Below are 27,960 nucleotides of genomic sequence, written 5' to 3'. Positions count from 1 at the left end.
GCCTCACTGCCTTTGCAGATACACACTGGACTAAGTCTAGCTTTGTGTGCTTCCATTATTTTATCGGTGACAATTGACTCAGAGTTTTACTTTGAATATTATGAGGAATTCCCCTTGCTATTCTTGCTTGAAAAGGCCTCTATTATCTATTATTATCTATTATTAAAACTAGAATTCTAGTTTTAATGTTGTTTCCTTCTGTTCATTCACAAATTTTAGTGAACAGCCTCTATGTACCAACCACTGGGCTAGTTGCTGGTTTTATAGTTGAAAATGATGTCTGCACTCATGGAGCTTACAATCTATTGGGAAAACATACAATAACAATTGTACATATAATTATTTGATTCCCCTTGTAAGGAGTCCTTCATGGGTTGGCTTAGATTTCACTTTTTCAAAAAAATGTTTTTCTCTGTTGTGTTTTCAATTGCTTTGATAACATACAAATTTTCTTTTGAATTATAAATAGAAATCCTGTTCTCTTGAAGTAGGGTTTATACATTTAAATTTGGCTTTTGATAAAGTTCAGCTAGAGACTGACTGTACTTACATGCTGTTGGAAATAAATATTAGAGATTTGATGATATAATAAAACTTGACAACTATTCAGTACTTCTTTCTATATATGGAAAATACTCTTCATTATTAATAAGTATTTATTGAGGGATTTATTTGTGTGTGTCACTGTGCTAGGGGATGCACTGTAGGGGATGCATAAATATTATCTGCAAAATGCTTCCTATATAATAAGTGATATAAAACATGTAAAAAAATAACCATAATATAAGATAATCTGTGATAAATGTCTTAAGAATGAACAGAAGAACAATTAAGAGATCAGAGGAAAGAGGTTTCCGTTTGATTACATGAGTGATCGAGAAAGCTTTATGAAAGGGGTTATGTTTCAATTAGTTTTGAAGGATAGGTAGATTTAATTTTAAAAATCTAGTTATGATAGCTCATTTTTAAAAACTTTGAACATGTATCTAAAATCATAAAGAAGAAAACACAGAGCACAGCTGAGCCCCTCCTAGGAGGCCTGTGTGGAGGAGGAGCATGTGCTGCTGGAAGGGTAACAACACCCCTGTCCCCTTTCCTCCTCTGTCCCCAGGGGTGATGGTCGGGGTCGTTGCACTTGGCCCCCACCCCGATAGCACTGGCCGTTCCGGAATGGTTCCCTGCCTCCCTGAGTTGGGGAGTGGTGATCCGTTTGGTTGGAATGTTGCCAAGTCACCAGGCATAAGTGAGAAGGAAAAAGGGTGACACAGCTGCAAAAAGTGCCAAGGGTTGGGTTGGGTGGGGGGGTAGTGCCCTGCATTTCTCCCATGTGGTGCAACAGAAGGATCTGAGAGTATCGCTTGGATCAAGTGGACATCGCAGAGGGCCGCAGGACTTAAGCCGGCTCGCTGCTCCCCAACCACTCCTGAGGACTGTTGGCTGAGCAAGGGAGCCCTCGAGGCCAAAGGCCACGGGTGGACTGCTGAGGCAAGGCAGGGCCTGATAATGGATGACCAAGTCGGGCTTCAGACAGATGTCCCACCTCACGGCACTGTGCGAAGGCCTCCAGAGATCCACAAGCGTGCCCCACGAGACAGCTGGCCTTTGAATCCAGCCACAGAGGTAGAACTGTGATCCGGTGAGGTTCGGTAACAGTGAGGACAGTGATGGCCTACACCAAAGGGAAAGGGGTTCCTTTCCTCTTTTCTGCTTGCTCCACACAGCAAGGTAAGCAACTGGAAGAACTGGCTACGAGGGTGTGGTGCACAGCTTCTCCCAGACCCGGCTTCCAGAACCAAGTCTAGCCAGCACTAGGGAAGAAGGGAGAGGGGCGGAAAAAGGTGTCTGGTAGAAGGAAGGCCTTAACGTGGAGACGAGAATGGAGTTTTATGAGGAATAGGAGTCTAGAGAACTGGAACGAGAGTGTTGTAATACTCAAAAGGGAGTGAACATTTAGGGAATTGGGCCTGTCTTTGGATGAGCACACCACTGAGGGCAAAAGGGTGTGGGAAGGAGCACTTCACCAAGGAATCCCGGAAGGGGGAGCTGGGGGAGGGAGGAAGAGGGGTGAGGGAGGGAAGGGGAACTGGGAAGTAGAGAGAAAATAGGTCACCTAGAGGTTTTTGGTTGTAGGAACAGGTGGGGGCATGAGCGTTAACCTTGCTGTTCTCTGTATTCTGATGTGTGTGGGAAGAATTCTAGCAAAGAGTTTAAAAATATTGGCCTTAACTTACTTAAAAAAACTGGTTTTTAGAATACATTATGTTTGGATATATTCAATCCATTTTTTATTTTTTATTTGCAATTTGTAAAGCATCATGATTTTATCTTCTAAAAGTCTTCAGAGGCACCTGCGTGGCTCAGTCGGTTAAGCGTCAGTTTTCAGCTCGGGTCATGATCCCAGGGTCCTGGGACCGAGCCCCATATCAGGCTCTGCACTGAGTCAGCAAGGAGTCAGCTTCTCCCTCTGCCCTTCCCCCAGCTTGTGCTCTCTCTCTCTCTCTCAAATAAATAAATAAAAATCTTAAAAAAAATTCTTCATATCTGTCTTCACTTTTATTTTCACCTTTAATTCTTTTTTCTCTTACATTTAGAAATATGTTACTTTTTAATATATTAATAGAGTCCTCTTCTTACCTTTTTATATTTCTGAGTTTCTTATTTCCTAATCTTTTTTTTTTTTTTAAAGATTTTATTTACTTGACAGAGAGAGACACAGTGAGAGCGGGAACACAAGCAGGGGGAGTGGGAGAGGGAGAAGCAGGCTCCCCGCGGAGCAGGGAGCCCGATGTGGGGCTCGATCCCAGGACCCCGGGATCATGACCTGAGCCGAAGGCAGACGCTTAACGACTGAGCCACCCAGGCGCCCCGTATTTCCTATTCTTGATATTTCAAATATTGTCTAAGTTTAAACTACTCTAAGCCTTTATTCTCTTTATTCTTTCTACCCTTAACTGTCGCTTTTTATTTGTTTTTCTTTCTTAATGGTTTACATTATTGATTTCAGTCTCTTATTTTGTCATTCTTAATGTTCTCCTTTACAAGGTGTTTTTACTGCACATTGTCATCACGTAAGGAATAACTATAAACAGAACTGAATGGCTGTCCTTTCACCATTCTCCCCAGAATCAAAATCCTCTGTGTTCCCTTCCCTTCCCCACCTTGTGTCCCCCCCCCGACCCCTACTCTCTTTTCTTTTTAGTTTTCCAAAAATTATTTAGGCTAAAAGTATTTCCTAAAAACTCTGCTGATCTTATTATACAGATCACATGTTTGATTTGCTAAATGTTGTGAATTCTTCTATGATACACCTGATCTCCGCATGTTTTCTCAAATATGCAGTCCTGCCACATCACCTTTGGCAGTTTGTGTCAGTATGTAATTGTTTGGTGTGTCTCGGCCTCAGATATCTGGTCTTATCCTGGCTTTTGTTGAGACCCATTTTGAATATTACTGCTATTCTGACTGTAGTCCGTTCTTAATTATTTGCAATAATAGAAGTCTAGAAGTAAGTTTAAAAATTATTATTATTATTGCATTTTGATATGTTTGTGCTCATATGGTTACTTCTAATATTCTCTTCAAGTCGTTGTAAAGAGACCTGCCTCAAGAGACTCAGAAAATTCTCTTTTGCATTTTTTCACAGTTTCCTTCTTTCTAACACTTTGCTGTCTCTATCCCGAAGAAGTGCTTCTGTGTTCTTCGAAACCTTCTTGGAAAGAAAGATAAATTTTGTGTTTTTAAAATTTCCATTACGAGTTATAGAAGACAAACAAAACTAAACTAAAATTTCAACAAAACAAACAGGTATAAAACATAGATAAAGAAAATGAGATTTACTTGGAACCTGTCTCTACACAGGGCAAACTAGGTTCTTAAAAAGTTGAAGACCTATCTAGCATGGTAGACCTTTTGAAAAGTTTTAAATCAATCTTCTACAAGAAACTAAATTTGCATGCACATGTGTACAGGCTGATTTATTTATAGGACTTTGTACACTAAGAGCGGTTCAGTTTTTCAGCGATAGAGTCCTATTAACCAAACTTTTGACAGTTGTATAGATACACTATTTTATTAATCTGCAGTAAGAAAAATAAAAGGGAAGGAGAGCACTCTCTCTGTAGAGCTACTTCAAAAGGCACCCAAAGTTTCATTTTCCTATGTTCCGTCCTAACCAACAAGTTCTTTCTTTAAGGATATTATACCTTTGATTAGCTTAAAGCCAGGTTTGAATTCTTCCTATTTCTGGCCTAGGAAATGTTTTGTCTTGATAATACCTATTAGGTATATCTGATTCTTATGTACTGATTTTCAGTTAATTTTCAAGAATCTTAATTATGACCCTAAAGCCTACACTGAAAAAAATATTACACTATGCTTTGCAATAATGTATAAAATAACACACATTATTTTATTTGGTCTAAGATGCTAAACGGAAAAGTATGTAAAAATTATGAATATATGTGTACACACACACACACACACACACACACACACAACCATTTTTTTTGCTCGTTAAGATAAATGCTGTTAAACTCCCTTGATTGGGGTGTTTTGCCACTGTTTTTGACGAGTTGAGTAAAAGATCCCAGAAAGCACTTGTTGAGAGCATTAACAGGTAATTGTGCCCTGGACTAATGTTCAGCTATAAGCCTTGATGTTTCAGTCCTACCGCTCCACAGTCTGGTAGAGGCTCCAGCATAGTTAGGACATCATTTAGTGACCTCCACTGATTATTTCACCACTTAAAATGTTAAGGTAATTCACAAATAATTAATGAGTGGTTGCTTTCTAATTATATAATAAGAAAAATGTACCATTTATGTTTTAGAAGTTGATGGTAAAGAGGTTTAAGATGATCAAAATTGTATTAAATTACAACTGTGATCACAGCTCTACTAGCACAGACTCATTTTACATGACACAGGATACTGGTGGCCTCCCGGTAGAGTGCTGTATTCCTCCCCCAGCTAGGCAAACATGATTTGCAACTGAATTGCAATCAGCTCTAATAGTATAGTATCTTAAAATTTAAAAACAAAAAACAAAAACCCATTTATCTACAGTGATTTTTTTACAGTGATTTTAATTAATGGAAAAATTATTGCAGAGCTTCACTCAAGGCCTGTACATCTGAGATGGTCAGTGAAAATTTGTCGATGGATTAGACAGATGACTGCACTTCATCTGCTCACTGTCCGATGGCCCAGGTAGTCTGAAATATGGCATTATAGGAACAACTAGTTTCATAGGAGGCAAAAAATATTCATCTTAAGGTTCCATGTCTCTGTGGAAAACTATTATGTAGAAAGATTAACTTTTATTTATTTATTTTAAAAGATTTTATTTATTTATTTGAGAGAGAATGAGAAACCACAAGCAAGGGGGAGGGGCAAAGGGAGAGGGAGAAGCAGGCTCCCCTCTGAGCAAGGAGCCCAATGTGGGACTCAATCCCAGGACCCCGGGATCATGACCTGAGCCGGAGGCAGACGCTTCACTGACTGAGCCACCCAGGTGCCCCAGAAGATTAACTTTTATATATTCTCTTCCCTTGCTGAAGGCAACGCCTTGCCCAGTGCCACTTTTCTACTGCATTTCACTGAAACATAATAAAAGTCGCTGAGTGTTTGCATACTGAAATGTGTGGTTACTCACAGCACTTTTATTTTTTTTTACTGTGAAAAGCATTTTTTTCCCCAAAGGGGTACGTGCACCCCGATGTTTATAGCAGCAATGTCCACAATAGCCGAACTATGGAAAGAGCCAAGATGGCCATCGACAGATGAATGGATAAAGATGTGGTATATATCTACAATGGAATATTATGCAGCCATCAAAAGGAGTGAAAAGCATTTTAAAAAGAGTTTTTTAGATGACCTTTATATTTATGAAAAATGTCAGAAGGGCCAAATCACACACTCTAAAGTTTATTTATTTTTAGTAATCTCTACACCCAACGTGGGGCTTGAACTCACAACCCCAGGAGCAGGAGTCACCTGCTCTTCTGACTGAGCCAGCAAGTTGCCCCACAAATCACACAAATCCCCCCTTTCGGCTTTTTTACAATTAAAATTTAACATTTTCATGCTCCATCATTAATAGTCTTCCTTCACATCAGAGGAGTGGATTGGGGCTTGCTAATGGAAGACCTCAGTGGGTGCTCGTTGTCTGGAAGCCTCTTTGCTTGTTTTTGTGTTCTCCGTGTTGACTACCACATGCTTGCCACTGCTTGTCACTAGCTCCTCCAGACTGAAAACGAATCAGATCTGTTCTTGGTTCCCAAGCTTTGGTAGCTGCCATGGGGGTTGGATCAATGAACTCAAAATTTGAGGTCTCAGATCTCAGAATGTGGGCATTTGGGATGCCCCATAAGCTCCCCACACCAGTGTAATGTTCCTCCCAAGCAACTCCTACTGGGCCATTTCCTATTCTTTCCAGTAAGCGAGGGGCAGTTATACCATAAACATTTTCTGTATCAATGAATAACCGACTATAAACTCACGTAGCCTAAACTAGGTCTTTTTTTTTTTTTTAAAGGGGAACCCAGGGGCACCTGGGTGGTTCAGTCCGTGAAGTGTCTGACTCTTGATTTCGGCTCAGGTCATGATCTCAGGGTCGTGAGATCGAGCCCTGCATCAGGCTCCACAGTCAGCACAGAGTCTGCTTCAGATTCTCTCCCTCCCTCTGTGCCCCCCCATGTGTGCTCTAAAATAAAATAAAATAAAATAAAATCTTTAAAAGGGGAGCCCAGAAAGGAATTTCAAACTTGATTCACATTAAACAGAGCAGATGTCCTTAGACGTCAGCAAATCTTGCTGAAGTCTAGTGTTTCCCCCTGTTTTCAACACTTGGAAACTCCAGGGAGCTTCTCATTCTTGCACCCTCAATAGAACTTGCTTTCTCTCATCTTGCTCTTATCTCCTTGGTCCCTCAGTAGTCTCTTGCCGCCTTCCAGCTGGAACCCTCCAACAGTGACCGCTCTCTCCCACAGCAAAATGTGTGTTCTGGGAGGATGAGTCTCTTCCTGTACCACCGCCCCCCCCCCCCCCGCCATGACCTTAACTCTGATTCTAGGGTGAATTTGTCCAAGGAAACATTTGTACAAGGTACACAGATATGAGAATGTGTACAAGTTATGAGACAGAGAGGGGAGAAAGCTGGAACTCCCTCAAATAAATAATTTTTATGGTATCACTGTGCACATCTATTTAGGCTTCAAAATGGTTTTTGTTGTTGTTGTCTTAAATGGGTGCATTCTGTGCCAGTGGACCATACTTTTAATGTTTTCTCTTGTGGTTGGCATTTAGAATGTTTGTCCTTTTGCAGGAAGCACTACAAAGAATATATCTGTGCTTATGAGGTTTATTCTCTTGTTGAATTAAATAAGATAATGTATGTAAGGTACCGAGCACAGTAAATAGTGGTTTTATTTTATTTCCTAGGATAAATTTCTAGAATACTTATTATTAATTAAAATGTATGTACAATTTACTGGCTCTTTATTGGTAGGGTCACGTTGCTTTCCAAAAGGGTTATACAACAGTTTTAGCCACATTTTAAAACATATGCCACTGTGCCTCATGTTTGTTATGAATACCAGCAGGAATGACCTTTGCTCCTTTGTGTGTATTTACTCTTTCTGTGAGTTGTTGTTTATAGCCTTGGCCTTGATGTTCTTCTTAAAAATAGCAATGCTACTATCACTTATGGACAGTTTTTCTTATTTGAATGTCAGCTTTACCTTTGTGACCTCTACATTTCAAGGATAGGAAAGTTGACGTTCTCCGTCGATCTGACAATCATTCTATTCTCTATCTGCTAATTTTTCAAAGTATTATCTTTTCTATCCTTATCTCTCTAATCTATCTGGAGTTTATTTTCTTAAATGGCATAAAGTGAAAATCCCTATTTTAATGGAATTTTGATTTAATCACCCAAAACCATTTGTTCCATAATTCTCACCTATTTATAACATGCTCTTTTATAATGTATTCATGTTTAAACAGTATAGTTGGTATATTTTCAGTCTCACCATTCTGTTCTACTGAGCACAATGTGCAAATGGACACGTTTTAATTCTTTTTGCTTTATAAATAGCTCCTGTAGAAGTTGGTTTTGTGTCTTTCTTACTATGTTGTCTCCACTCAGACAAAAGCTGGACAAATTGTTCATGGTTAGTGCCATAAGGCATGATTGTGTTGAATTGTTACAGTAATAAAGTTGTTTGGATTTTTACTTGTAACCAGACCTCAAAATAAATGTCATTATTCTATATTTTATCTCCACAACCTCTTATGGCAGGTTATTTTTGGAGGGGGGAGAGTGGTGCTCTTAAATACCAAAGTATCTCCAATCTTAAAATCTTCTCTATTTCTCTAGAGCTTGTGGTTTGAACTACATAAAATTTCAGAAGCAACTGTGGCTTTCTGGTATTTGCCACCTAATGGCCCTTTTGTATATTATAAGAATTCCAGATTGTCACTCCAACCCCTTTGGGATATTTTAGAGATAACCATGTGTGTGTTTAACCAAATTTTGCTCAGAGAAAAGATTTATATATTTTGTTCCTGGTTTTAGATACTTCACTTAAGTGGTACCTGTAGTAAAAGATAGAAGACTGAGCATATACTTTATCTCTGCTCTTTTCCAAGTTTCCACTGAAATTATAGAATAAAGAATAACTTCCTAATTGTACTGGAAAACAGGAATGGTGACACAGTGTCCACTGTGGATAAATGGAGGAAAATGTTCACTTCCATACAGTTAGTAAGAGTTTAATTGCCTTAGTCATTATTTGGAAGGCAAATTTGGCTGTAAATACCAAAATTAAAGTGTATCCTTTGAATATGCCCAAAGGTGTATTTGTTAAGATATTCAACAACCTTTATGATCATCAAAAGGAAAATCATTAAGTAAATGCATGAATGTGTACATCCGTATATATATTATTTGTATGATTATATTTTATGAACATCGTATATACATAGTAGTGTATGTATGGCATTAAACTGTTTTGAAAACATCTGCATACTAAGTTCTGAGTAGGGCCACCATGACAGGGGAGTGGGACTTGGTTGAAGGGTTGTGAAGAAGAAAGATGCACTTTAGCTTGTTTTTGCTGTATACTTGTAGCGCTATTTGAAAATTTTTCAAGTGAGCATCAAAAAATCAAATGATATGCACGAGGTTTTCTGTAGCTAGTTTTGTTTTTCCATGAATCTGTCATCTCTTGAATTTCTCTTTGCTTATTCTGATTGTAGATGATACTATCTCGTGATTTTCGTCAATCTTAAAATTAGTGTGACTCTTATTTTATGAGTAAATGGTTAGGATGACCTTTTTCTCTTGCTATGGTTTCTGAAAGAGTGTAGACCATTAAAAACATACTGTGAGTTATTTGTTCTACATTCTCTTGAGACAAAATGTTGCGCTAGAAACTAGGTTCAGTTTTTAAATAACACAGTTGTTTTAATATTTAAGTGTTTGCAGGACCCTGGATGCATTATCATACGTAGACTAGACATGTTGCGCATTCAGTATATCTACAATACAAACTGAAAACGCACACGGAATGGGGAACCACAGAACGAGCAAACGGATTTTATTTATGATGATAGTCCTTCTCAGGTCCTGTCTCCCTCTTTTGATCTAGGTGAGAGCAAGCTGGGAACATAACTAAACCAGTGCCGAGTGAGACAGGAGAGAGGATGCACAAAACCCCCTGATCCTAGCCAACTAGATTTTGAAGTTGAAGTTAATTAAGAGCAATATACAAATAATCTCTGCAAATGGTGACATTTATAAATGGATTTTGAATATTCTGAAGCCGTTATGTAAATCACCAAGAGTAAGGCTCTAGGGGAAATGTAAAACATGCAGGCTCACCTTTTAATACCTTTTGGTAGTGTTTTCATTAGACTTAATGCTTGTGGGGGGACCGTGTATCTGGAGGTAATCTGATGACAGACATGTTGTAGCCCTGTGAGAGGTGGAGCCCTAGAGGAGGGGGCTGCCGAGAATGGGACCTGTCGGTCAGGGTCAATGACAACAATAACAACAAGGAAACTGGTGACATTCTCTGTGGTTCTGTGGGAGGTTCTGAGCCTGCCCTCAATGGAAGAAGCAGAACTAACAAGACGCCGAGGAATCAGCACTGGAAGAAAGGGCGAGGCCTCAGTGCCTGTGAAGGTTCACTCCTAGGATGGGCTTTGGGAATGGGGATGACAAAAATGATAACCGTGAAGCTGTATCATTTAAGTGACATACGACTTTCAAGGAATTTTAGTTCGTGGGATTTCAGTAGGACAAGTAGCGGGCATGTGGTAATTGCTGTTAATATATAGCTGGGGAAACGAAGAATATTTAATGATATTTCGACGATCATACAATTGGCCAGTGATGGAACCGGGAACTAATTCCAGTTATTCTCGTTCTTACTTTTATAAGATATCTGCAGATTTTAGGGGTAGCAACTTCTGGCACCGCTGCTCTAGAAGCAATTCTGATAGCACGTGATATAATTCGATCATGAATACTTCCTAGCTCCCCTCTCCAAACATTGGCCTCTCGGTCCTTGCACATTTTTCCTCTTTCTCCTTTGTCATTGGCAGAGGTGGACTTCTTACTAAGACCTTTTGCCATTTGCAACCACGTGGATGGAGCTAGAGTGTATTACGCTCAGTGAAATCAGTCAGAGAAAGACAAATACCATATGATTTCACTCATATGTGGACTTTAAGAAAGAAAACAAATGGACATATGGGAGGGGGGGAAGAAAAAGAGAAGGAGGCAAGTCATAAGAGATTCTTTTTTTTTTTTTTAAAGATTTTCTTTATTTATTCATGAGAGAGAGAGGGAGAGAGAGAGAGAGAAGCAGGCTCCCAAGGAGCAGGAGGCCCGATGCGGGACTCGATCCCAGGACCCTGGGATCATGACCTGAGCCGAAGGCAGATGCTTAACCATCTGAGCCACCCAGGCGCCCAGTCATAAGAGATTCTTAACAATAGAGAATAAACTGAGGGTTGATGGAGGGAGGTGGGTGGGTGGGGATGGGCTAGATGGGTGATGGGTACTAAGGGGAGGGCACTTGTCATGATGAGTACCAGGTGTTGTATATAAGTGATGAATCACTGACTTCTACTCCTGAAACCAATATTGCATTGTATGTTAACCAAGTAAAATTTAAATAAAAAAAAAGAAAAACAAAGACAATTTCATCTTTCTCTCCTCCATGATGTTTTTTTAAACATCAATTTTTTTAAAAAGTTTGTATATATATCCGGATCACTCTAGAAATCATTAGTTCTCTTACGTGCTGTCAGCTCTATCCTTGTTAAGTACTGCTTTTTTGGGCAGGGGGAGGGGAGAATTGTGCTGAGCTATTTTATGTAGCTCAGAATTGGATTTCTAGAGTCTCAGAGACTTAGGGAACTGGAAATGTGCTCTACATTTTGCCTATCAACAAAGCCTAATCAAGAATGCATTCTTTGCCAGCAACATTCAAAACAGAGATGATTCCAAGCTGTGGCTTGGAAATAAACTCCTTTTATTGCCTTTCAATTTATAGTGTTCTTTGCCTTCATTTTGCACAAATATTCAGGGAATTTTCCCATTTAGAGAACCTGATGCACAAATTAAGATATTTCAAGTAAAGCCATTCATGATCTGTAAGGAAAGTAATACAAATTGACATGTGATACTAGTCTGAGTTCCTGACAACAATCAACTTAGAATATGTTCCTACATATACTCATGTGTCACAGGGAGGTTGTTTTTAGATTAACAACCGTAATTTAATGAGACTAATTTATTAATCAGACCTCAATTTGCAAACTTGTGTTTGTAAAAAAAAATCGCATGTGTGGTATTTTGTGTGTTTTGTTTGACTGTGTGTTTTTGTTCTTGTTGTTGTTGTTAGCTTTCTTTGATTTTTCTCCCCACAAGTAATCTCATAGGTTATGGCTAGCAGAATTGTTCAAAATTAATTTTGAACCCTAAGACAAACCCTAGGTTATCTGGTTCATAGCAGCAGAATTCAGTAACATTTAAGAGCAATATAAATAATTTTCAGAATGCTCATGAGGATGGAACTCTTGCTCAATTTAAACAATTCAGAATTTTGGAAACTGGTATTTGATCTGTCAATCTGCTTGTTGGAATAACGCTTCTAACTAAACACAGAAAAAAAATTAACTGGAAGAAATGTTTCAATTCACAGAGCCAGAAAAAATAAAATAAATCTCAGATACCTACATTAAATTAACCCTGGATTTATCTTGCTAACATGGCAAGTCATTATATACTTAACACAATTGAGATACACGGTTTTGATGAGCAGACCATTTCTTGAAACAATATTTTCACAGTACATGAAATATAAGAGCTTGGGATAACACCACATTAACCCGGAGGGAGACGGTCATTGAAATGCTCATGATTTTATATGGGAGGCTGAGCAGAGTAAAGCTGAAGATTCTAATATACAGACAGACAAGCTTCCAAGCTGTGACAGATGTGTTCTCAAAGTCCATTTAAAAGTCAGTAGTTTCTAATTCAGCATTTTCTCACAATAATAATAGTGAATTTTCAATACTGTTATGCATTAGGCAGTTTCTAAGTGCTTTATGTGAATTGTTTCATTTAATTCTTTCAAAAAGTCCTAAGACTTAGGTTATAATTAACCGAATATTATAGAAGAAGGATCTGAGACACAGAGATTAAATTGTCTTGAGGTCACACAGCTAGATCTCAGGCAGTTTGACTTCAGAACCTGACTTTTAACCACTTTACATGGAGGTGATGATATTAATCATGATCAGGTTCTATTCTCATGATCTATTACTATGTAAACAGTTGACACCCCCGTCCCCACCACCTGCCCCAAAAGACAGCTGTATTTTACTCACAATTTTGTGGGTTAAGAATTCAGGAGGGGCTCCTCTGGGCAGCTTGCATTTGCTCCAGATGGTGTCAGCAGAGGTAGCTAGATTGGTGCTGGGGGATTCCCTTCCAACGTGGTCACTTACATGGCTGGCAATTTGGTATTGGCTGTCAGCTGGGAGCTTGACTGGGGCTATTGGTCAGGATCCTTGGTTCCTCTCCACATAGGGTTGCTTAGGCTTCCTCACAGGACAGTGGCTGTATTGCAAGAGTTGAGTGTTCTTAGAGAGAGGAAGTGGAAGCTGCCAGTTTCTTATGGTCTAGGCCTGGAAGAGTAGCATAGCATGATTTCTGCTGTATTCTATTGGTCAACATTGTGACAGAGACCACCCAGATTCAAGGAGAATGGGTCTGCGTCTTAATGGACAGAGTGGCAAAGAATTCGCAGCCATCTTTTATCCATCCGAGGTACCCAGAAGAGACCATGAAAGCCCATATATTTAACATGTGACCTAGATTAAGGTTTCTCAAACTTGTCTTTACCTTTTCTTCTTCTGTCATGCTAGTTTTTAATGTTAAGTCTTTTTTAAAATACAAGTTTTCTTTCGGCTCTTAAGGCCTGTGATCCTGAGACAAGGTTGCGTTATTTTTAAATGTAAAATACCTGGAATATAGTTGGGATTCTATAGATGTTTATCGTTCATCATTTTTCCTTTTACTGTAAGGCAACTGTAAGATTTAACAAATAATGAAGAATGAGCTACAACTCAGAGGAACAAAATGGATTAAGTTGTTTGAAAGTACAAATATTCTACTTTATCTTTTACAACATACACACTCCATTTCCCAGCTTGTCATTTCCTTGTCTGTCATCACACTTCACGCCTGTGAGCTCTTTGGGGGCAGGGGCTCTGTCTAACTCATCCTTATACTGTATCCCCAGAATAAATACCATACCCTGGGAAATAGCAGGCACTCAGTAAATATTTGGGGAAACTTAACAAAGGCAACAAAACAACTTGAATGTATCTAGAATAATATACCAATAACTCTAATTTACTAATAGATGTTTGTCTTACTGAACATCTACTGTGCTGACTCCTAATGAAGCAGAAATGCATCTGGTGGCGTGACAGTTGAGTGAATGTACTTGTCATTTTAATTGTTTTAATACACTTGTAAGCCAGGGACATGTATCATTCTATCTCTGATGAAGAAATTCAAAATGTGTACCGAAGTTAATATTAATTCGCAATTGTGTATCTACCAAAAGTCCCTATTGATCTCTACTTCAAAAGGTAAGAAGACCTCTTTGTCTTTCTAGTGAAAATGTATTTTAATCTAATTGCAAGCCATTAGGCATTATCTATTTAGCTGAAATTAATACTAATGCCAGACACTTGGCCTGAAGTATCATCTTCTCATTTTGATGTAGAGTTTCCCTCTTCATTTGGTCTTCCTTTTTTTTTTTCTTCTCAAATGATAAAGAATAAATAAGACTGAATATGCAGAGCACTACTTCGTTTGAAAATTGGCTTTCTCAGTACCAGGCATAAGTTTGTACTTTTCTACAACCCAAGGCCCATAAAACCCCTACTGTTAAGCTGCTCCATGATACATATGAGATCTCTGAAATTCTGGTCTGACAGTTCTGAGATGACTCAATCTTGCTCCAAGTTCAGAATGTAGCTTATTCACATATACAAGGAAAAGGCTATAGAAACTATTTTCTTTGGGAGTGGAGTCAAATATTTGGTGGGGGAAAAAATAGCTCCATGAAGATAAACCAAGAGGAAGATGGGTAGGCAAAACTAATACTCCATTAGGAAAGGATGTGTTTTTAATCTCTATAAATAATCAGGGTTGAACCAATAGGATATCTGTATCTACCTACCTACCTAGCTACCTACCTATCTATCTTGATACTATGTAGAAAGAGATTTATTATGAGAGACTGGCTCACATTATTACAGAGGCTGAGAAGTCCCATGATCTGCCATCTGCAAGCTGGAGAACAGGAAAGCTGATGGTGTAGTTCTAATCCGAACCGGAAGGCCTGAGAACCAGGGATGCCGACAGTGGTAAGTCCCAGTGTGAGTCTGAAGGCCTGAGAACTGGGGGTGATGGTGTAAGTCTTGGTCCACATTCAAAGGCCTGAGAACCAAGAAAACTGATATTGGAGGGCAGAGAGCAAATTCACCCTTCCTCTCTGTCTTTTTGTTCTATTCAGCCTCTCAAGATTGGAAGATTAGATGATGCCCACCTGCAATGGTGAGGGCAATCTTTACTCACTCAAATGATTCAAATGCTAATATCTTCCAGAAACATCCTCACAGACACACCCAGAAACAATGTTTTACCAGCTATCTGGGCATCCCTTAGTCCGGTCAAGTTGACAAATGAAATTAACTGTCATAATCTTCAATTAAAGCATTCTTATCTGAATAATCTTCAGGACAGCAGCTCTCATAATTTTTGATTGTGAATCATCCAAATTCATTACTCCTCTTTCTATTAAAAAATTTTCAGTTTCAATTACATGCTTCAATACCTGTTTTGTCTTGAGTAGCCATTATGATCTAGCAAAGCAATGAGTAGAAAGGGAGTGCAACCCTGATGTTTATAGCAGCATTATCAACAATAGCCAAATTATGGAAAGAGCCCAAATGTCCACCGAATGATGAATGGATAAAGAGATAAAGAAGACATGTGGATTTTATAGATACATATATAACATGGAGTATTATTCCACATATGTGTGTATATATATACATATACATATACACAAATATATATAGTACAATATGTCTATAAATGGACTATTACTCAGCCATAAAAAAGAATGAGATCTTGCCATTTGTAACAACATGGATGGAGCTAGAGAGTATTATGCTAAGTGAAATAGTCAGAGAAAGACAAATACTATATGATTTCATTCATATGTGGAATTTAAGAAAGGAAACAGATGAACATGGGGGAAAGAGGCAAACTATAGAACAGATAAGACTCTTAACCATAGAGAACAAACTGAGGATTGCGGGAGGGGAGGTGGGTTGGGGGATGGGCTAAATGGGTGTTGGGTTAAGGAGGACACTTGCTGTGATAAGCTCTGGGTGTTCTGTGTAAGTGATGAATCACTAAATTCTACTCCTGAAACTAATATTACGCTTATGTTATTAACTGGAATTTAAATAAAAACTTGAAACTACAGAGAAGAGAAAGAAAGAAGTATATTAAATAAACTCATTTGGCTACCCAAATTTTGTATTCTAATAACAGCTCCATGGACTATAAAATTAGAATAATTGCGTAAAATGAAGCATAGATATTTATTGTCTATAGATTATATTACTGCTTGTGGTTTTTTGATGACTGCCATGAGTAATAAAGAATTAACTCTTTGTAAGTATGAAGACCTATATATAAGAGTGGCTAACATGGAGAGACAAGGATGATGAGATAGAAAATATTTTAAAAATAGGAATTATTAAATCTCATAAAAATAAAGGTAGTCTGAAAATCAGTAAAGATCAGGTATTTAAATGATGATGATGATGACGACGACGATGATAACACGAAGGTAATAATAATACAACCCCAAACTCATACTCTAGTACACATATTTGAAAATGAGAATAGAGTCAGGTAGAAAAATTCAGAGAAGTAACTAGTTTGAGTCAACTGCTCTCCTCTTTTATGTACTTCCCCTACCCCAATCAAAACACTCTAGCACTGAAATGGAAAATGATGAACTAGGGCATTAACAACAGATCTCACTACCAACTTCATTAAGACCAATTGCAAATGACTTATCTCAGAGAAATGAAGAGCACCTTCATCCCAGCAATTTCAATGGGGGGTTGCGTTTCACAAGCACACACAAAATATTATGAAAATGAGCATGTGTGGAGGTTTAATAGCTAATTTTCCAAGTTGATTATCTTGGCCAGTTCATTGGGATGCTCTTGCTTCTTAGCTAATTTAATTTGTTTCATCCTTTTTATTGTCTCGCTTAAATAGCAATTACGGGAGATAGCACTCCATTTAGCCTCCTACTTGCCCCTTTGCTAAATCATGATTTCACCCTGTGCCAGATAGTTACGGGTATATGAAGAGATGGCACTGGTGAAAGGCAGAGTGGGTGAACATACTTGACTCAAGCCTGACTAATCCAGGGAAAAGTTGCCAGTGATCAAAGTGTGTATGTGTGTATGTGTGTGGTGAATACCTTTGAACAACTCATTTATTCAGATATTCAGAAATGTGAAGCATTCCTGCTTGGAAATTCAGATTCACCTCCATGATGCCAACCAATATGCTACAGCTATTTAAAAGCCAGCTTTCAACCTAGGTAAAATATCAGAACCCATCCATTTTGTACTTCTGTTTTAGAACTATATATTTGTCTATGCGACAAAAAGCTATTAGATGCTATACTTTTTAGTATATTGTCATTTAAAAAAAGCTTATTAATTACTTGCTTACAGGTAGCCCCAGGTGAGTCGGAAGGGGCTTCCATGACCTGGAGTGCTCCGCTAATAGACTTTGCACACCGCTCTTAAAACTGTATATTCTGATGAGAACAGTACGAGAGGTCTCAATTCAACATGTATAGATTTTATGCCTTTTTTAATAGATAAAAAGGTAGAATTGGTCTCTGTTTGCAGACAGCTTTACTTGGGGATGAAAAGACAACATAAAACAGAATGCAAAAAACATATCCTGTAGCTGACTGAAGACTCTTCAGGGCCGACTGGTTAATGAAGTTCAGCTGGTAAACTCCTTGAGGTGGTGAAGCCTTGGTGAGAGAGAGTGACTGACATGGCCTGGGTGTCAACCAGGGGACTTCTCTAGAGCCACTTGGCCCTTGCAGCTTTGTGAAATCCACAAAAAGCCACCAAAATAATGGCCCATATTTCCACCCTGTCCCTTAGTCCTCAGGTTCCTTATAGTTCAAAGTGTTGAGGGAAGATTGCAAACACCAGCTTCATTGGAACTTGCATCATTAAGGAGGAAGCAGAAAGGTATGGATCTTCCAGTAGTATTTGCCCTCAGGTATCTCATTATAAAGCATGATAGAACTCTATACACCGGGGCACCTGGGTGGCTCAGTCGTTAAGTGTCTGCCTTTAGCTCAGGTTCCTGCATCGGGCTCCCTGGTGGCCGGGAAGCCTGCTTCTCCCTCTCCTACCCCCCCTGCTTGTGTTCCTGCTCTCTCTATCTCTCTGTCAAATAAAAGCTTTAAAAAAAAAACAAAACCTCTCTAAACCTTTCGCATTACTAATTTCCTTTGTTTCTCTTTCACTCTCTTGAATATGTGAAAGTAGAATCCACGCCCCTCCCAAATTGTAATATGATGAGGAAGTAGTAATCATCATCAGTAGTGGTAGTCTCACTCCCCTAGAAAGGCACATGGAGCTCAGAAACCCGACTGAAAATGTGCCCTCAACTCAGCGATTTTTGCTTTAATGTTGTAGTTGTCCAGCAACAACAAATTGTCTCTATAGCAGAAAGGAACTTGTCACATGACTCTCTAGGGACTCTTGTAACTAGAATACATATTCTAGTAACCGTAAAAGAGGTGTTTGTACACTAGGTAAAGGGCCCCGGTGTGTCTCTGAAACATAGGGGACACTCACTATTTACTGAGTGAATGAGAGAATGAATGCACAAAAATCTGGAAGGCCATTAGGAGGCTCCAAGATGCCAAGCCCTCCTTCCCTGACTGTGTGGTGTGGGAAAATGAGCAGCCTTCACTTTAATAGAGGAGGCAGCATCCTCAGTGGCAATTTTAAGTTTTTTTTTTATTTATTTATTTGAGACAGAATGAGAGAGAGAGAGAGAGCACATGAGAGGGGGAAGGGTCAGAGGGAGAAGCAGACTCTCCGCCGAGCAGGGAGCCCGATGCGGGACTTGATCCAGGGACTCCAGGATCATGACCTGAGCCGAAGGCAGTCACTCAACCAACTGAGCCACCCAGGCGCCCAGTGGCAATTTTAGCAGGCAGGTAGAGAGAGAGTTCTGGGAAAAGACTGAAGGTTTAGGGGTGTTTATTTACTTTGGAGTTGGAATTCTAGAATGCATCGTGGAAAGGATTATCTAGGAGAGCAGCCGTGAGAAAAATCACTTGCCCAGGGAGAAATACAGAACCAGATCAGGAGAGGAGGATGGGAGAGAAGCAATGACTAGAGGGGTTTATACTTTGACATTGAGGAAGACCTGGATGAAATGCAGAGTGGGATCCAGTGGCCCCCAGGCTTCCACTGGGAAACTTGTTTTCTATTCTGCATTGTGTCAAGGATGTGTGTGATCTCCTGATCTTCCTCTGTTTCAGTAACCCCCAGAAAGGCACATCCTGCATAGAGACTAGCACATATTAGGTATTCAACACAAACTTATTAGTAGCATGAATTCATTAAGAAGTATGGAAGCAGGAAATGCAGGATACAGGCTTGAAATGAAAGAATCTTTATTGCTTCTAACTGCTAGGCCTGCCTTGTGCTGCCAAATCACTTCTTGCCAGTTAGTTGGTATACTTGCAGCACTCTCCTGTGGAAGATATTATCTGACCTGTTCTAAAGTACCTGAAAGGGCAGAACTGAGGACACACGCTACAAGTCAGAGGCAAGTAGATTTCAGCCCCAAATATTCTAACAGCTGAAGTTACTCAGAATAAAAAAAAAATGCTGCCTTAAAAATGTAGAAAATTCCAACACAGAAAGGATGCAAGTAAAACTCAATGACTGTGTCTCAGGGATGTTTTAGCGGGGGTCCCTGCATTGGGAAAGAGCTTGGTCCCTTCTACCATTAAGAGTTTAGAATTATTTTTGTGCCTGGTATTATGATAGTCTAATACAATAAGATAAAAGCAAACTAGTTAGGAAAGGAGACACGGATCCAATTTATGAAAAGGGCAATAGAGAAAAAGATTGCATCTATATTATCATTATGAAAGCATTTGCCAATAGGTATAGTGCAGAAAGTTAGAAAATGCTGTAATGTTGGGCTGTAATAGGGAACTAAGATGTACTCTGCAGAACGTAGGAGCAAATCTAAATTAGGAAGGGAGAGGCTAAAGGGGTTTGGGGTCATTGAGAAAGGCTTCATGAAGCGGCTAGTTGTTTAGCTGGGCCTCCGGGAAAGGGTTAGAACTGGGACCTGTGCAGGGGGAGGTCCCTCCAGGGAGGACTGAAGTGAAGGAGGCTGCTGTGAGCCTGGCCTGCAAGGGGTTTCGGGAGGAGGCTGAGTGATTGGGTTCACTCAGGCCCTCGGTGTGTGCTTTGAATGGAGATGGTGGGAACAATCAATAGTCATTTGAGGGAGTGAAACACACTTAACTTCCTCTTGTCTGAAATCCTGCAGTACCCTGAGTCCATCGGCCTGCTAGTGAGGAGACCTGGGAATCCCAGCTGGGTCCGTAACTAGCTGTTTGGTGACGACACATCACTTCACCTCCCTGAGCCTTATTTTCCTCAATTATAAGGCAAGGGAGTTGGTGAAATCAGTTCTTCTCAAACTTGAACGTACAAATGGGGATATTATCCAAATGCAGCTCTGATTTTGAAGGTCTGGGATAGGGCTTGAGATTGTGTATTTCTAATAAGCTCCCAGGCAGGTAGTGCTGATGTTGTTGGTAGTGCTGATACACTTTGAGTAGCATGGGGTTGGATGAACACTACACAGATTAGTTTTAATTACGTTCTCATACCGCCTTTCATAGTTGTTTCATAGTTGTATACAACTACATATAGTTTATATAACTAGGTTATAAGGTTAAGAGTGTCTAGCACAGAACTTAATCCGTGGTAGTTACCCAATAAATATTCATTTACTAACATACAGTTTCTCCCTTAAACACTGTGATTACCTATGTTGATGGTTCGATCCTGGCTTTCAAACATGTTGTGCGGATTTAGGAAATCTCATAAAAGTCAAAGAAAAATCTCAGGACTTCCCTAGATCTTGTCTCTCAAGGCTCCTGCTTCTTCCAGGATAAAAGGAAATAATGGGCTGCATAAATACCTGACTGTTGCATTGGTTGCTTTAGGGAAAAACAATTAGATTGGCTTGCCATGCGCTGAGTAGATGGAATGGAGGTTTTCATTCCATTAACACTCATTCCATGAGTCATTCTAAATTCTTGAAAGTATGCCAATGAACCCCAGTGAATTTACTGCAGTTGCCACTGGTAGCATTTTGCCTCTGCACGCAATCAGCAATACTGTAATAACTTATTTCACAAAGAAAATGAGATTGCATGGTTTATTATTTACGCTACTGTTTTGTTTTAATACTGTTATTGTTCCTTTTTATAAGAAAGCATATTGATCTCTATCCTAAAGGACTGAGAAAGAGGAGACTTGAGAGTTCCCGAACTAGCGATGAGAGTATAGTAATAGTATTGACTAGTATTTTGTAATAGTATTGGATATCACTGAAAATGGTGTTATTGCTTTTTGGATTGATGGTAGTAATATAGAAGTGTTCTAAAGAGGTTGCATTGATTGCATAACACATACCTGATTACGGGAGATTTTTACCAGACTTAAGATGGCTTCCAACAAATGGTCTATGAAAGTAGTAAGATTTCTTTCAGTCCTGTGATGCCCTGATATCTGACCAAAAGTCATTTACATACAGGACAATTTACAGTGGGAAAATGACATTCACCAAAGGATTCCTGAAGTTTGCCGCTTGTCACCTAATACATACAAGGCAATGTTGATCAAAGACAAGAAGAGGAAGTATCACGTTCAGAGTCTTTCCATCAAAGTGATCTAATAGCCCAGTGATAAAATCTATCACACCGACTTGGTATGAAACCTCTGCTAATTAGAGAACTCCATTACAACATCAAGCCCATAGAATATCAGTATCAGGCTGAATCTGTTCTGTCAAAAAATAGGCTGGTTGTACCCAAGCCATATTTAAGGATTGCTCCATAATATATGTGTGCTGGGAAAAATGTATTTGAGTCATTATACTTTAGACAGGTGTCTGAAATCCATATTCAAGTAGTTTAAGAAAAAGGAGGATTTATTGGAAAGATCTTGGGGGAGTTGCCATAATTGGAAGAAGAGTAGGCCGACCAAATCAGAGGAAGGGCCTCTTTCTTGGTTTCCACTTCTCTTAGTGCTGGCTTTATTTTCTCCCACTGCCAACCAGCTTTCTCTACTTGGCAGTTATAGGGTTATTGACACCTTGTTTAACAGTTTCCCATTTTACAACTTTTTTTCCACCAGGGAGACAGACTCTCTTTTTCCCAGATCCATGTCAAAAAAATACTGGGGAAGAACTGCAATTGGCCATTTCAGGTGGCTTCTCACCCTTGGACCAATCAGCTGTGACAAGGAGGGCTGGATCATGTAAGAGCATACCGGCTCCCGTTGTAACCACATGGCTGGAGTGGGGAGGAGAACAGAAATTTCCAAAATGAGGGAGGAGTGTCTTTGCCAGAATATGGAAATAAATGGCTGGGTGAGGGCTCCTAATGTGTTGGTTGACAGTAGCATCTAATCCTCGATTTGTTTAATACTCCTCGTGTCTCCTACTGGTCATAAATCCAAGGTTGCGAATTCTGTTCTAGATGTTCCATAGTCCCCATCATACAAGCTGCAGGGATCTTCATTCTCCAGACCGTAGAAAACAAAGCTGCCAGAGTGTTTTCTGGGCCCCACACTTGCCTGGGTTAGTGGGGCTATTTTTGCTTCTGTAATTGATTCGCCTGAGTTACAGAAAGAAGGGGAAAGAAAAGGCTGACTGATGGCGTTTGCCGTGGGCACAGAAGGAAATCTGAGAGTCTCCTAATGCAAGTCCTCTTCCCTCCCCTCTGTTGCCACTAGCCCAGGAAACTTTGTGGTCCTCACAAGGAGAGTGTAAGCCACCCAGGAGCCAGGAACAATAGCATGTGTGTCTTTAAATTCTGGGAAGCTCTAACTATAGTCCTTACACAGGCAAAAGTATAACAAATATCTGTGGATCTGTTGTTAGCTTAAACCAAGCTTAACCTGTATAAAAGGTCAAAGAGGTACTTGGAGCTACATAGTGATTTGTAAACATCTCCAAACGTGAACATTTTACGTCTTGTTATTGTGTCCAGATGGGACTAACAGGGCAGAGTCCTCTATTTGTAATTCTATTTGTCAACCCCGTAATGTATTTTAAGGAAGAATATTATAGTTGATAGCAATTTTAATTATTTACCAATAATGAATGAATCTGGGTCCCTATTTAAGAAATGCAAGATTTGTATGATTCAAGCATATTATCTCTTACATGCAAACACTAATGAGTCCTATGAAGGTAACAAACTCCAGAAACAGAAGTAGAATCCAAACAAATGTGTTCGTTAGTCTTATTTGTCTTCTGATGATAGATCTTGAACTGGACACATGTCCAGATTTGAACTTTAAAACACAGGTATTCTATTTTAACAGAAAACTTTCTAGTAAGTTGATTATGTGACCGTTTATGGTAGAAAAGAAGGGGTTCCTAATGCTTACCACGAAGATAATGCTTGTGAAGATAATGGGTTGCGTTTTTCCTAAGTGGAAATCTTTTTATCGTTTTCCCCCAATTTAGTAAGTAACACAGCATCATTGTAGAAAATTTTAACAATTCAGAAATGAGTATTAAATGTGGACAATTTGAATCCCCTCATGATCCTAATCCCTAGAAATAATTCTTAACAATTTGATGTATATGGGTTTCTTTTACGTCACAAGCCCTTGTAGGGCAATTACTATATTCTAAGCACTTATCTAAACACTTTACAGCTGTACCTCATTGCATCCTCCTAACAACCCTACAAGGTAGATACTGTTTCCTTATTGACTGGGGAGGATATGGAGTTTCAGAGGCTTTCATAACTTGCACAAAGAAACATAGTTCTAAATGGCAGAATTGAGATTCAAACACAGCCTGACTCGAGTCCATGCTCTTACTCTATACACCTTTCCAGATCTCTGTTTATGCATATGATGAAAATGTATGTAACATGTTTCCAAGTTCACCTCCTATGGCTAACCTTTCCTTTAACATCCACTTAAAATGGCTTAACACCCCATTCCATGCAACGTGGGAGTCCAGTGTGCCTCCTCTGTAATATTTCTGTGATTTCTTGGAGGTATTTGTGTGGAATCTAAATCCTACTGCCTGGCAGCATCATGTCTAGGCATTTGCTCTCCTCTCTCTTCATCTCTGGATACCACCTTCTTTCTTCTTTTCCCCAGAGTACCACTGATATAAATAAGGCAGTTGTGTGTAGAGAACTTTTCGTGAAGATCTGGGGGTAAAAGAGAGGATTGCAAATAGGGGAAAAAATGAGTACAGTATTTACAATGATTGTTCTCAGAGCCTAAGGGAAAATTAAAACATAAACTTTTTTTTTTTTAATGTAAACATTTTCCAAGTAGCTCCTCCTTGGGCACACTCCATTTCTCTCTCTCTCTTTTTTTTTTTTAGGTTTTATTGACTTGAGAGTGAGAGCACAAGCAAGGTGAGAGGCTGAGAGTAAGAAGCAGACTCCCTGCCGAGCATGGAGACCGACGTGGGGCTCGATCTCAGGACCTGGGATCGTGACCTGAGCCGAAGGCAGACACCCAATAGACTGAGCCACCCAGGAGCGCCTCCATTTCTTGGTAGTACATACTGTCCTGTCTTGGGAACTTCTTTCTCTCAGACTCTGTCCTTCAGTTACTTTTTTCTCTGTCCAATATCCTTGTCCCCTTTACACCCAGGCCGTCACTCTTAAATACCACATCACTCTTCTCTTATTATGCAGAGTGATATTGCTCTGCTTCTAAATTTTCCTTTCCATTTCATGGTAAGCGTTATCTTTCACAACAGAAACATTTTATGGTTGGAACTTGTTTTTCCAGGGGTTCTCAATGGGGATTGATTTCATCCTCCAGAAGATATTTCTGTGTGGAAACAAAGAATTATCCAGCCCCAAATGTCAATAGTGCCAAGGCTGAGAAAATCTGGTGTACAAGAAGTGTCCACCTTCCTTTGGGGATTGTTTTCTCTGAGCTGGACAATGCAGTTTTGGTGGAGCCATAAACCATACACCTACTCTCTGACTCAGATGGCAAGGACCTCACTAGGCTGGGTCCAGGTTTGGAGCCCCACTTCCATGGCCATATGACCAAGAATGGACATTTGGATCAACCTGCACCGATCCTGGCCTGGGGATGTATCCTACAGATGCATTCCTACATATGTGCACGGCGATTGACCAGGATATTCAAGAATTATTTGTAATAGCAGTTACCACCCAAATTTTTATCAAAGGGTGACTGATTAAATTATGGTAAAGTCATACAGAGAAATACTGTATTGTGTTTATTTGTAAAGAGCTAACTGGGTAAGCTAGAACATTTCCCAGAATGCCCTTTCCTGGAGGATACCTGAGTTAGAATTGTCTAAAAGAGGAATTGGTGGAAGCCTTGGAAGATGGAAGTGATCAGCATCATGACTCTCTTAGGGGCGTAGAAGTGAGATGTAGTGCCAGACAGACTCAGGGGTGCTGGTGGTTTTTAGCAGGCCCTTGCTCTTTTTTACTCCATGTCCAGCTTTGCTCGATGTCCTTTTCTTTGCTCCATGTCTTCCTGACTGGTACTTTGCCACAGACCTGCAGAAGGAACAGCTGCCCATAGACTTGCCCCCCATTTTCCTTTTTGGTCCTGTTTTGGCAGCAGGATGTGCCTGGCTTCTTAGGTTGACTGGTTGGTGATTCCTCTGAAATGTCAACTCCCCCTTTTGGATCTCTGCTTCCCCAGCTACCCCCCAATATAGAGTCTAATTTCTATAATATATCCCTAATATCATAACTCTAAATGGTTTTGCTTCCCTGAGCGAACCCTGGCTGACACAACTGTGTAACCTTTGAAAGCAATGAGGCAGCTCTATATACGGATGTGAATTGATCTCCTAGATATATTAAGTGAAAACAGCAAGGTGCTAAACTGATGAAAAATATTACAGATAAAGCTAGAGTCCGTTTTGACCAATAACTCTAATCCTGGTCCCCATTTCTTTTCCCCAGAGGTAAATACTGTTATTCACTCTAAATCAATTCTTATGGTCTGGGGAAGAGTCCTCAGCAAATTGCAACTCCTGTAGGAGTTGTTGTGACAAGATTATTTTATTGACATATAAGTAACATAGAATAAAATGCACACATTTTAAGTGCTCACCTTGGTGAGTCCTGATAATTGTATAAACCTGTGTAGCCATCGCCCCAAACAAGACGTAGACCATCCCTCCTCATTTTCCTGGGTTCTTTTCTGGTCAGTTATCCTACCCACTATTGTAACCACTACCTCATTTCTTTTCTTTCTTTCTTTTTTTAGATTTTATGTATTTATTTATTTATTTTAGAGGAGGGAGAGTGTGTTGGTGCATGCGTGAGTGGTGTCGGTGGGGGGATGGGTGGAGGGGCAGAGGGAGAAGGAACCTCAAGCAGACTCTGCACTCAGCACAGAGCCTGATGCGGGGCTCAAGATCATGAACCTGAGATCACGACCTGAGCTGAAGCCAAGTCGGTTGCTTAACTGACTGAGTCACCCAAGTGCCCCACCACTATCTCATTTCTGTCTCCATTAGTGTTACTTGGCTTTCATATAAATGGAATTATATAGTATGTATTCTTTGAGTCTGGCTTTTTTATTCAGCTTAATGTCTTTTGAGATTTGTCCATATTGTTTTTTATGTATCAGTAGTTTGAGATGGTATAGGCTTGTAGGCCCCTTGCGAGCCAGGGTCATTTGAGAACTGCAGTGAGGTTAAGGACAGCCAGGCAGGCCTGGGCCAGGAAGAGAAAATGTTCTCTTCCCCTTATCTCATGTTGCAAGTTCTGGATGCCTGGATCAGCAGGAAGTGGCTCTTGCCTAGATTAGAGGTGTTCCTCCTTGAGACAAGAACATACTGTCTCCAGAGGGAGGGTGGCTGAGAGAATTCTTTAATTCAGCGAACATAAACAGGATACATTCTGTTCTTGATAAATCTTGTGTATCTTTCTTCAAGGATGTTAGTTTAATCCCATTATGGGTGAAAGTACACGTCGTTATGTTTATCTGATTGCTGCAAGTACATAGCTGTGTGGAAAATAAACGACAGCATGCAGTTGCAAGTGCTGCCTTTGCTCTGCATCCCCTGTGTCCTGGTTCTTTCGCAACCCTTACCCAGGGACCCCAACGCACTAGACGTTGACAGTAGTTGATTCTTTTTATGGCTGAGTAATATTCCATTGTATAGATAGGCCCACAGTGTGTTTATCCACTTCCTGTTGCTGGACATTTGGGTTGTTTCCAGTTTGGGGCCATTATAAACCCTTATAGCATTTTGAATGTAACTAAAAAGAGATTGCTGGGGCCATTATTTGTAGTATTTTAAAGACTGTGCAAACCACTACCTTAATTTTCCCAGAGAACCTTTACTTCCTCTACAAAGAATCAGAAATTAGGTAAGAAATTGTAATTTGTACTTTTTTCCCCCAAAGTCTTACTATAATTTTGGGTAAGAAAATGGATGAATTTATTCTTACTTTACAGATGAAAGACTCATGCCACGTCTTTAAAGGACTTCCAGAATCACAGAAGGAGTCACTTGTGAATCTAGGAGCAGAGGCCAGGCATGGTGTCTCCCTCCAGAGTGCCATCTAGTAGACCACATGTGTATCCAGACCCGTAGTCCTTGGGAAACAGTGGAATGCTGGATCCCTGTCCATAGGCCCCAAAGACAAGTCTAAAGTGCAGTTTTTAAAGGTATGAATGGAACAATTCTAAGCCCAGACCAGAACATAATTTAACAGGAAAGAATATCCAAAGGAAAAAAGACCATCTCTTCAACAAATGGTGTTAGGAAAATTGGACGGCCACATGCAGAAGAATGAAACTGGACCATTTCATTACACCATACACAAAAATAAACTCAAAATGGATGAAAGACTTAAAGATGAGACAGGAATCCATCAAAATCCTAGAGGAGAACACAGGCAGCAACCTCTTCAACCTCGGCCGCAGCAACTTCTTCCTAGAAACATCTCCAAAGGCAAGGGAAACAAAGGCAAAAATGAACTATTGG

At 39.8% G+C, this 27,960-nt stretch overlaps 2 long non-coding RNA genes across 10 annotated transcripts in view; one reads left to right on the top strand and one right to left on the bottom strand.

The window, feature by feature from the left end:
* LOC148161527 (uncharacterized) overlaps positions 1 to 15,026 on the bottom strand; it is a 146,126-nt gene extending 131,100 nt beyond the window's left edge. For 4 of the 5 annotated variants that reach the window (XR_015767536.1, XR_015767540.1, XR_015767537.1 and 1 more), the window contains exon 1: positions 12,903 to 13,375. This is a non-coding gene — a long non-coding RNA (uncharacterized LOC148161527). Of the gene's footprint in view, positions 1 to 12,902; positions 13,376 to 14,839 lie in introns of those variants that run through there. The other variant, XR_015767538.1, reaches the window with a different exon arrangement.
* Positions 1 to 27,936, top strand: part of LOC148161526 (uncharacterized) — a 133,542-nt gene extending 105,606 nt beyond the window's left edge. For 4 of the 5 annotated variants that reach the window (XR_015767534.1, XR_015767533.1, XR_015767532.1 and 1 more), the window contains 3 exons: positions 14,850 to 14,957; positions 24,340 to 24,515; positions 24,756 to 25,186. This is a non-coding gene — a long non-coding RNA (uncharacterized LOC148161526). Of the gene's footprint in view, positions 1 to 14,849; positions 14,958 to 24,339; positions 24,516 to 24,755; positions 25,187 to 27,428 lie in introns of those variants that run through there. The other variant, XR_015767535.1, reaches the window with a different exon arrangement.
* Positions 27,937 to 27,960: the final 24 nt, after the last annotated feature.

Source organism: Eumetopias jubatus, unplaced genomic scaffold (genome assembly GCF_037043125.1).
Source record: "Eumetopias jubatus isolate StellerSeaLion01/CBP00866 unplaced genomic scaffold, mEumJub1_p1.0 scaffold_176, whole genome shotgun sequence".
NCBI lineage: Eukaryota > Metazoa > Chordata > Mammalia > Carnivora > Otariidae > Eumetopias > Eumetopias jubatus.
Note: the sequence above shows the minus strand (reverse complement) of the source record. Positions and strands in the feature narration are given on the sequence as shown.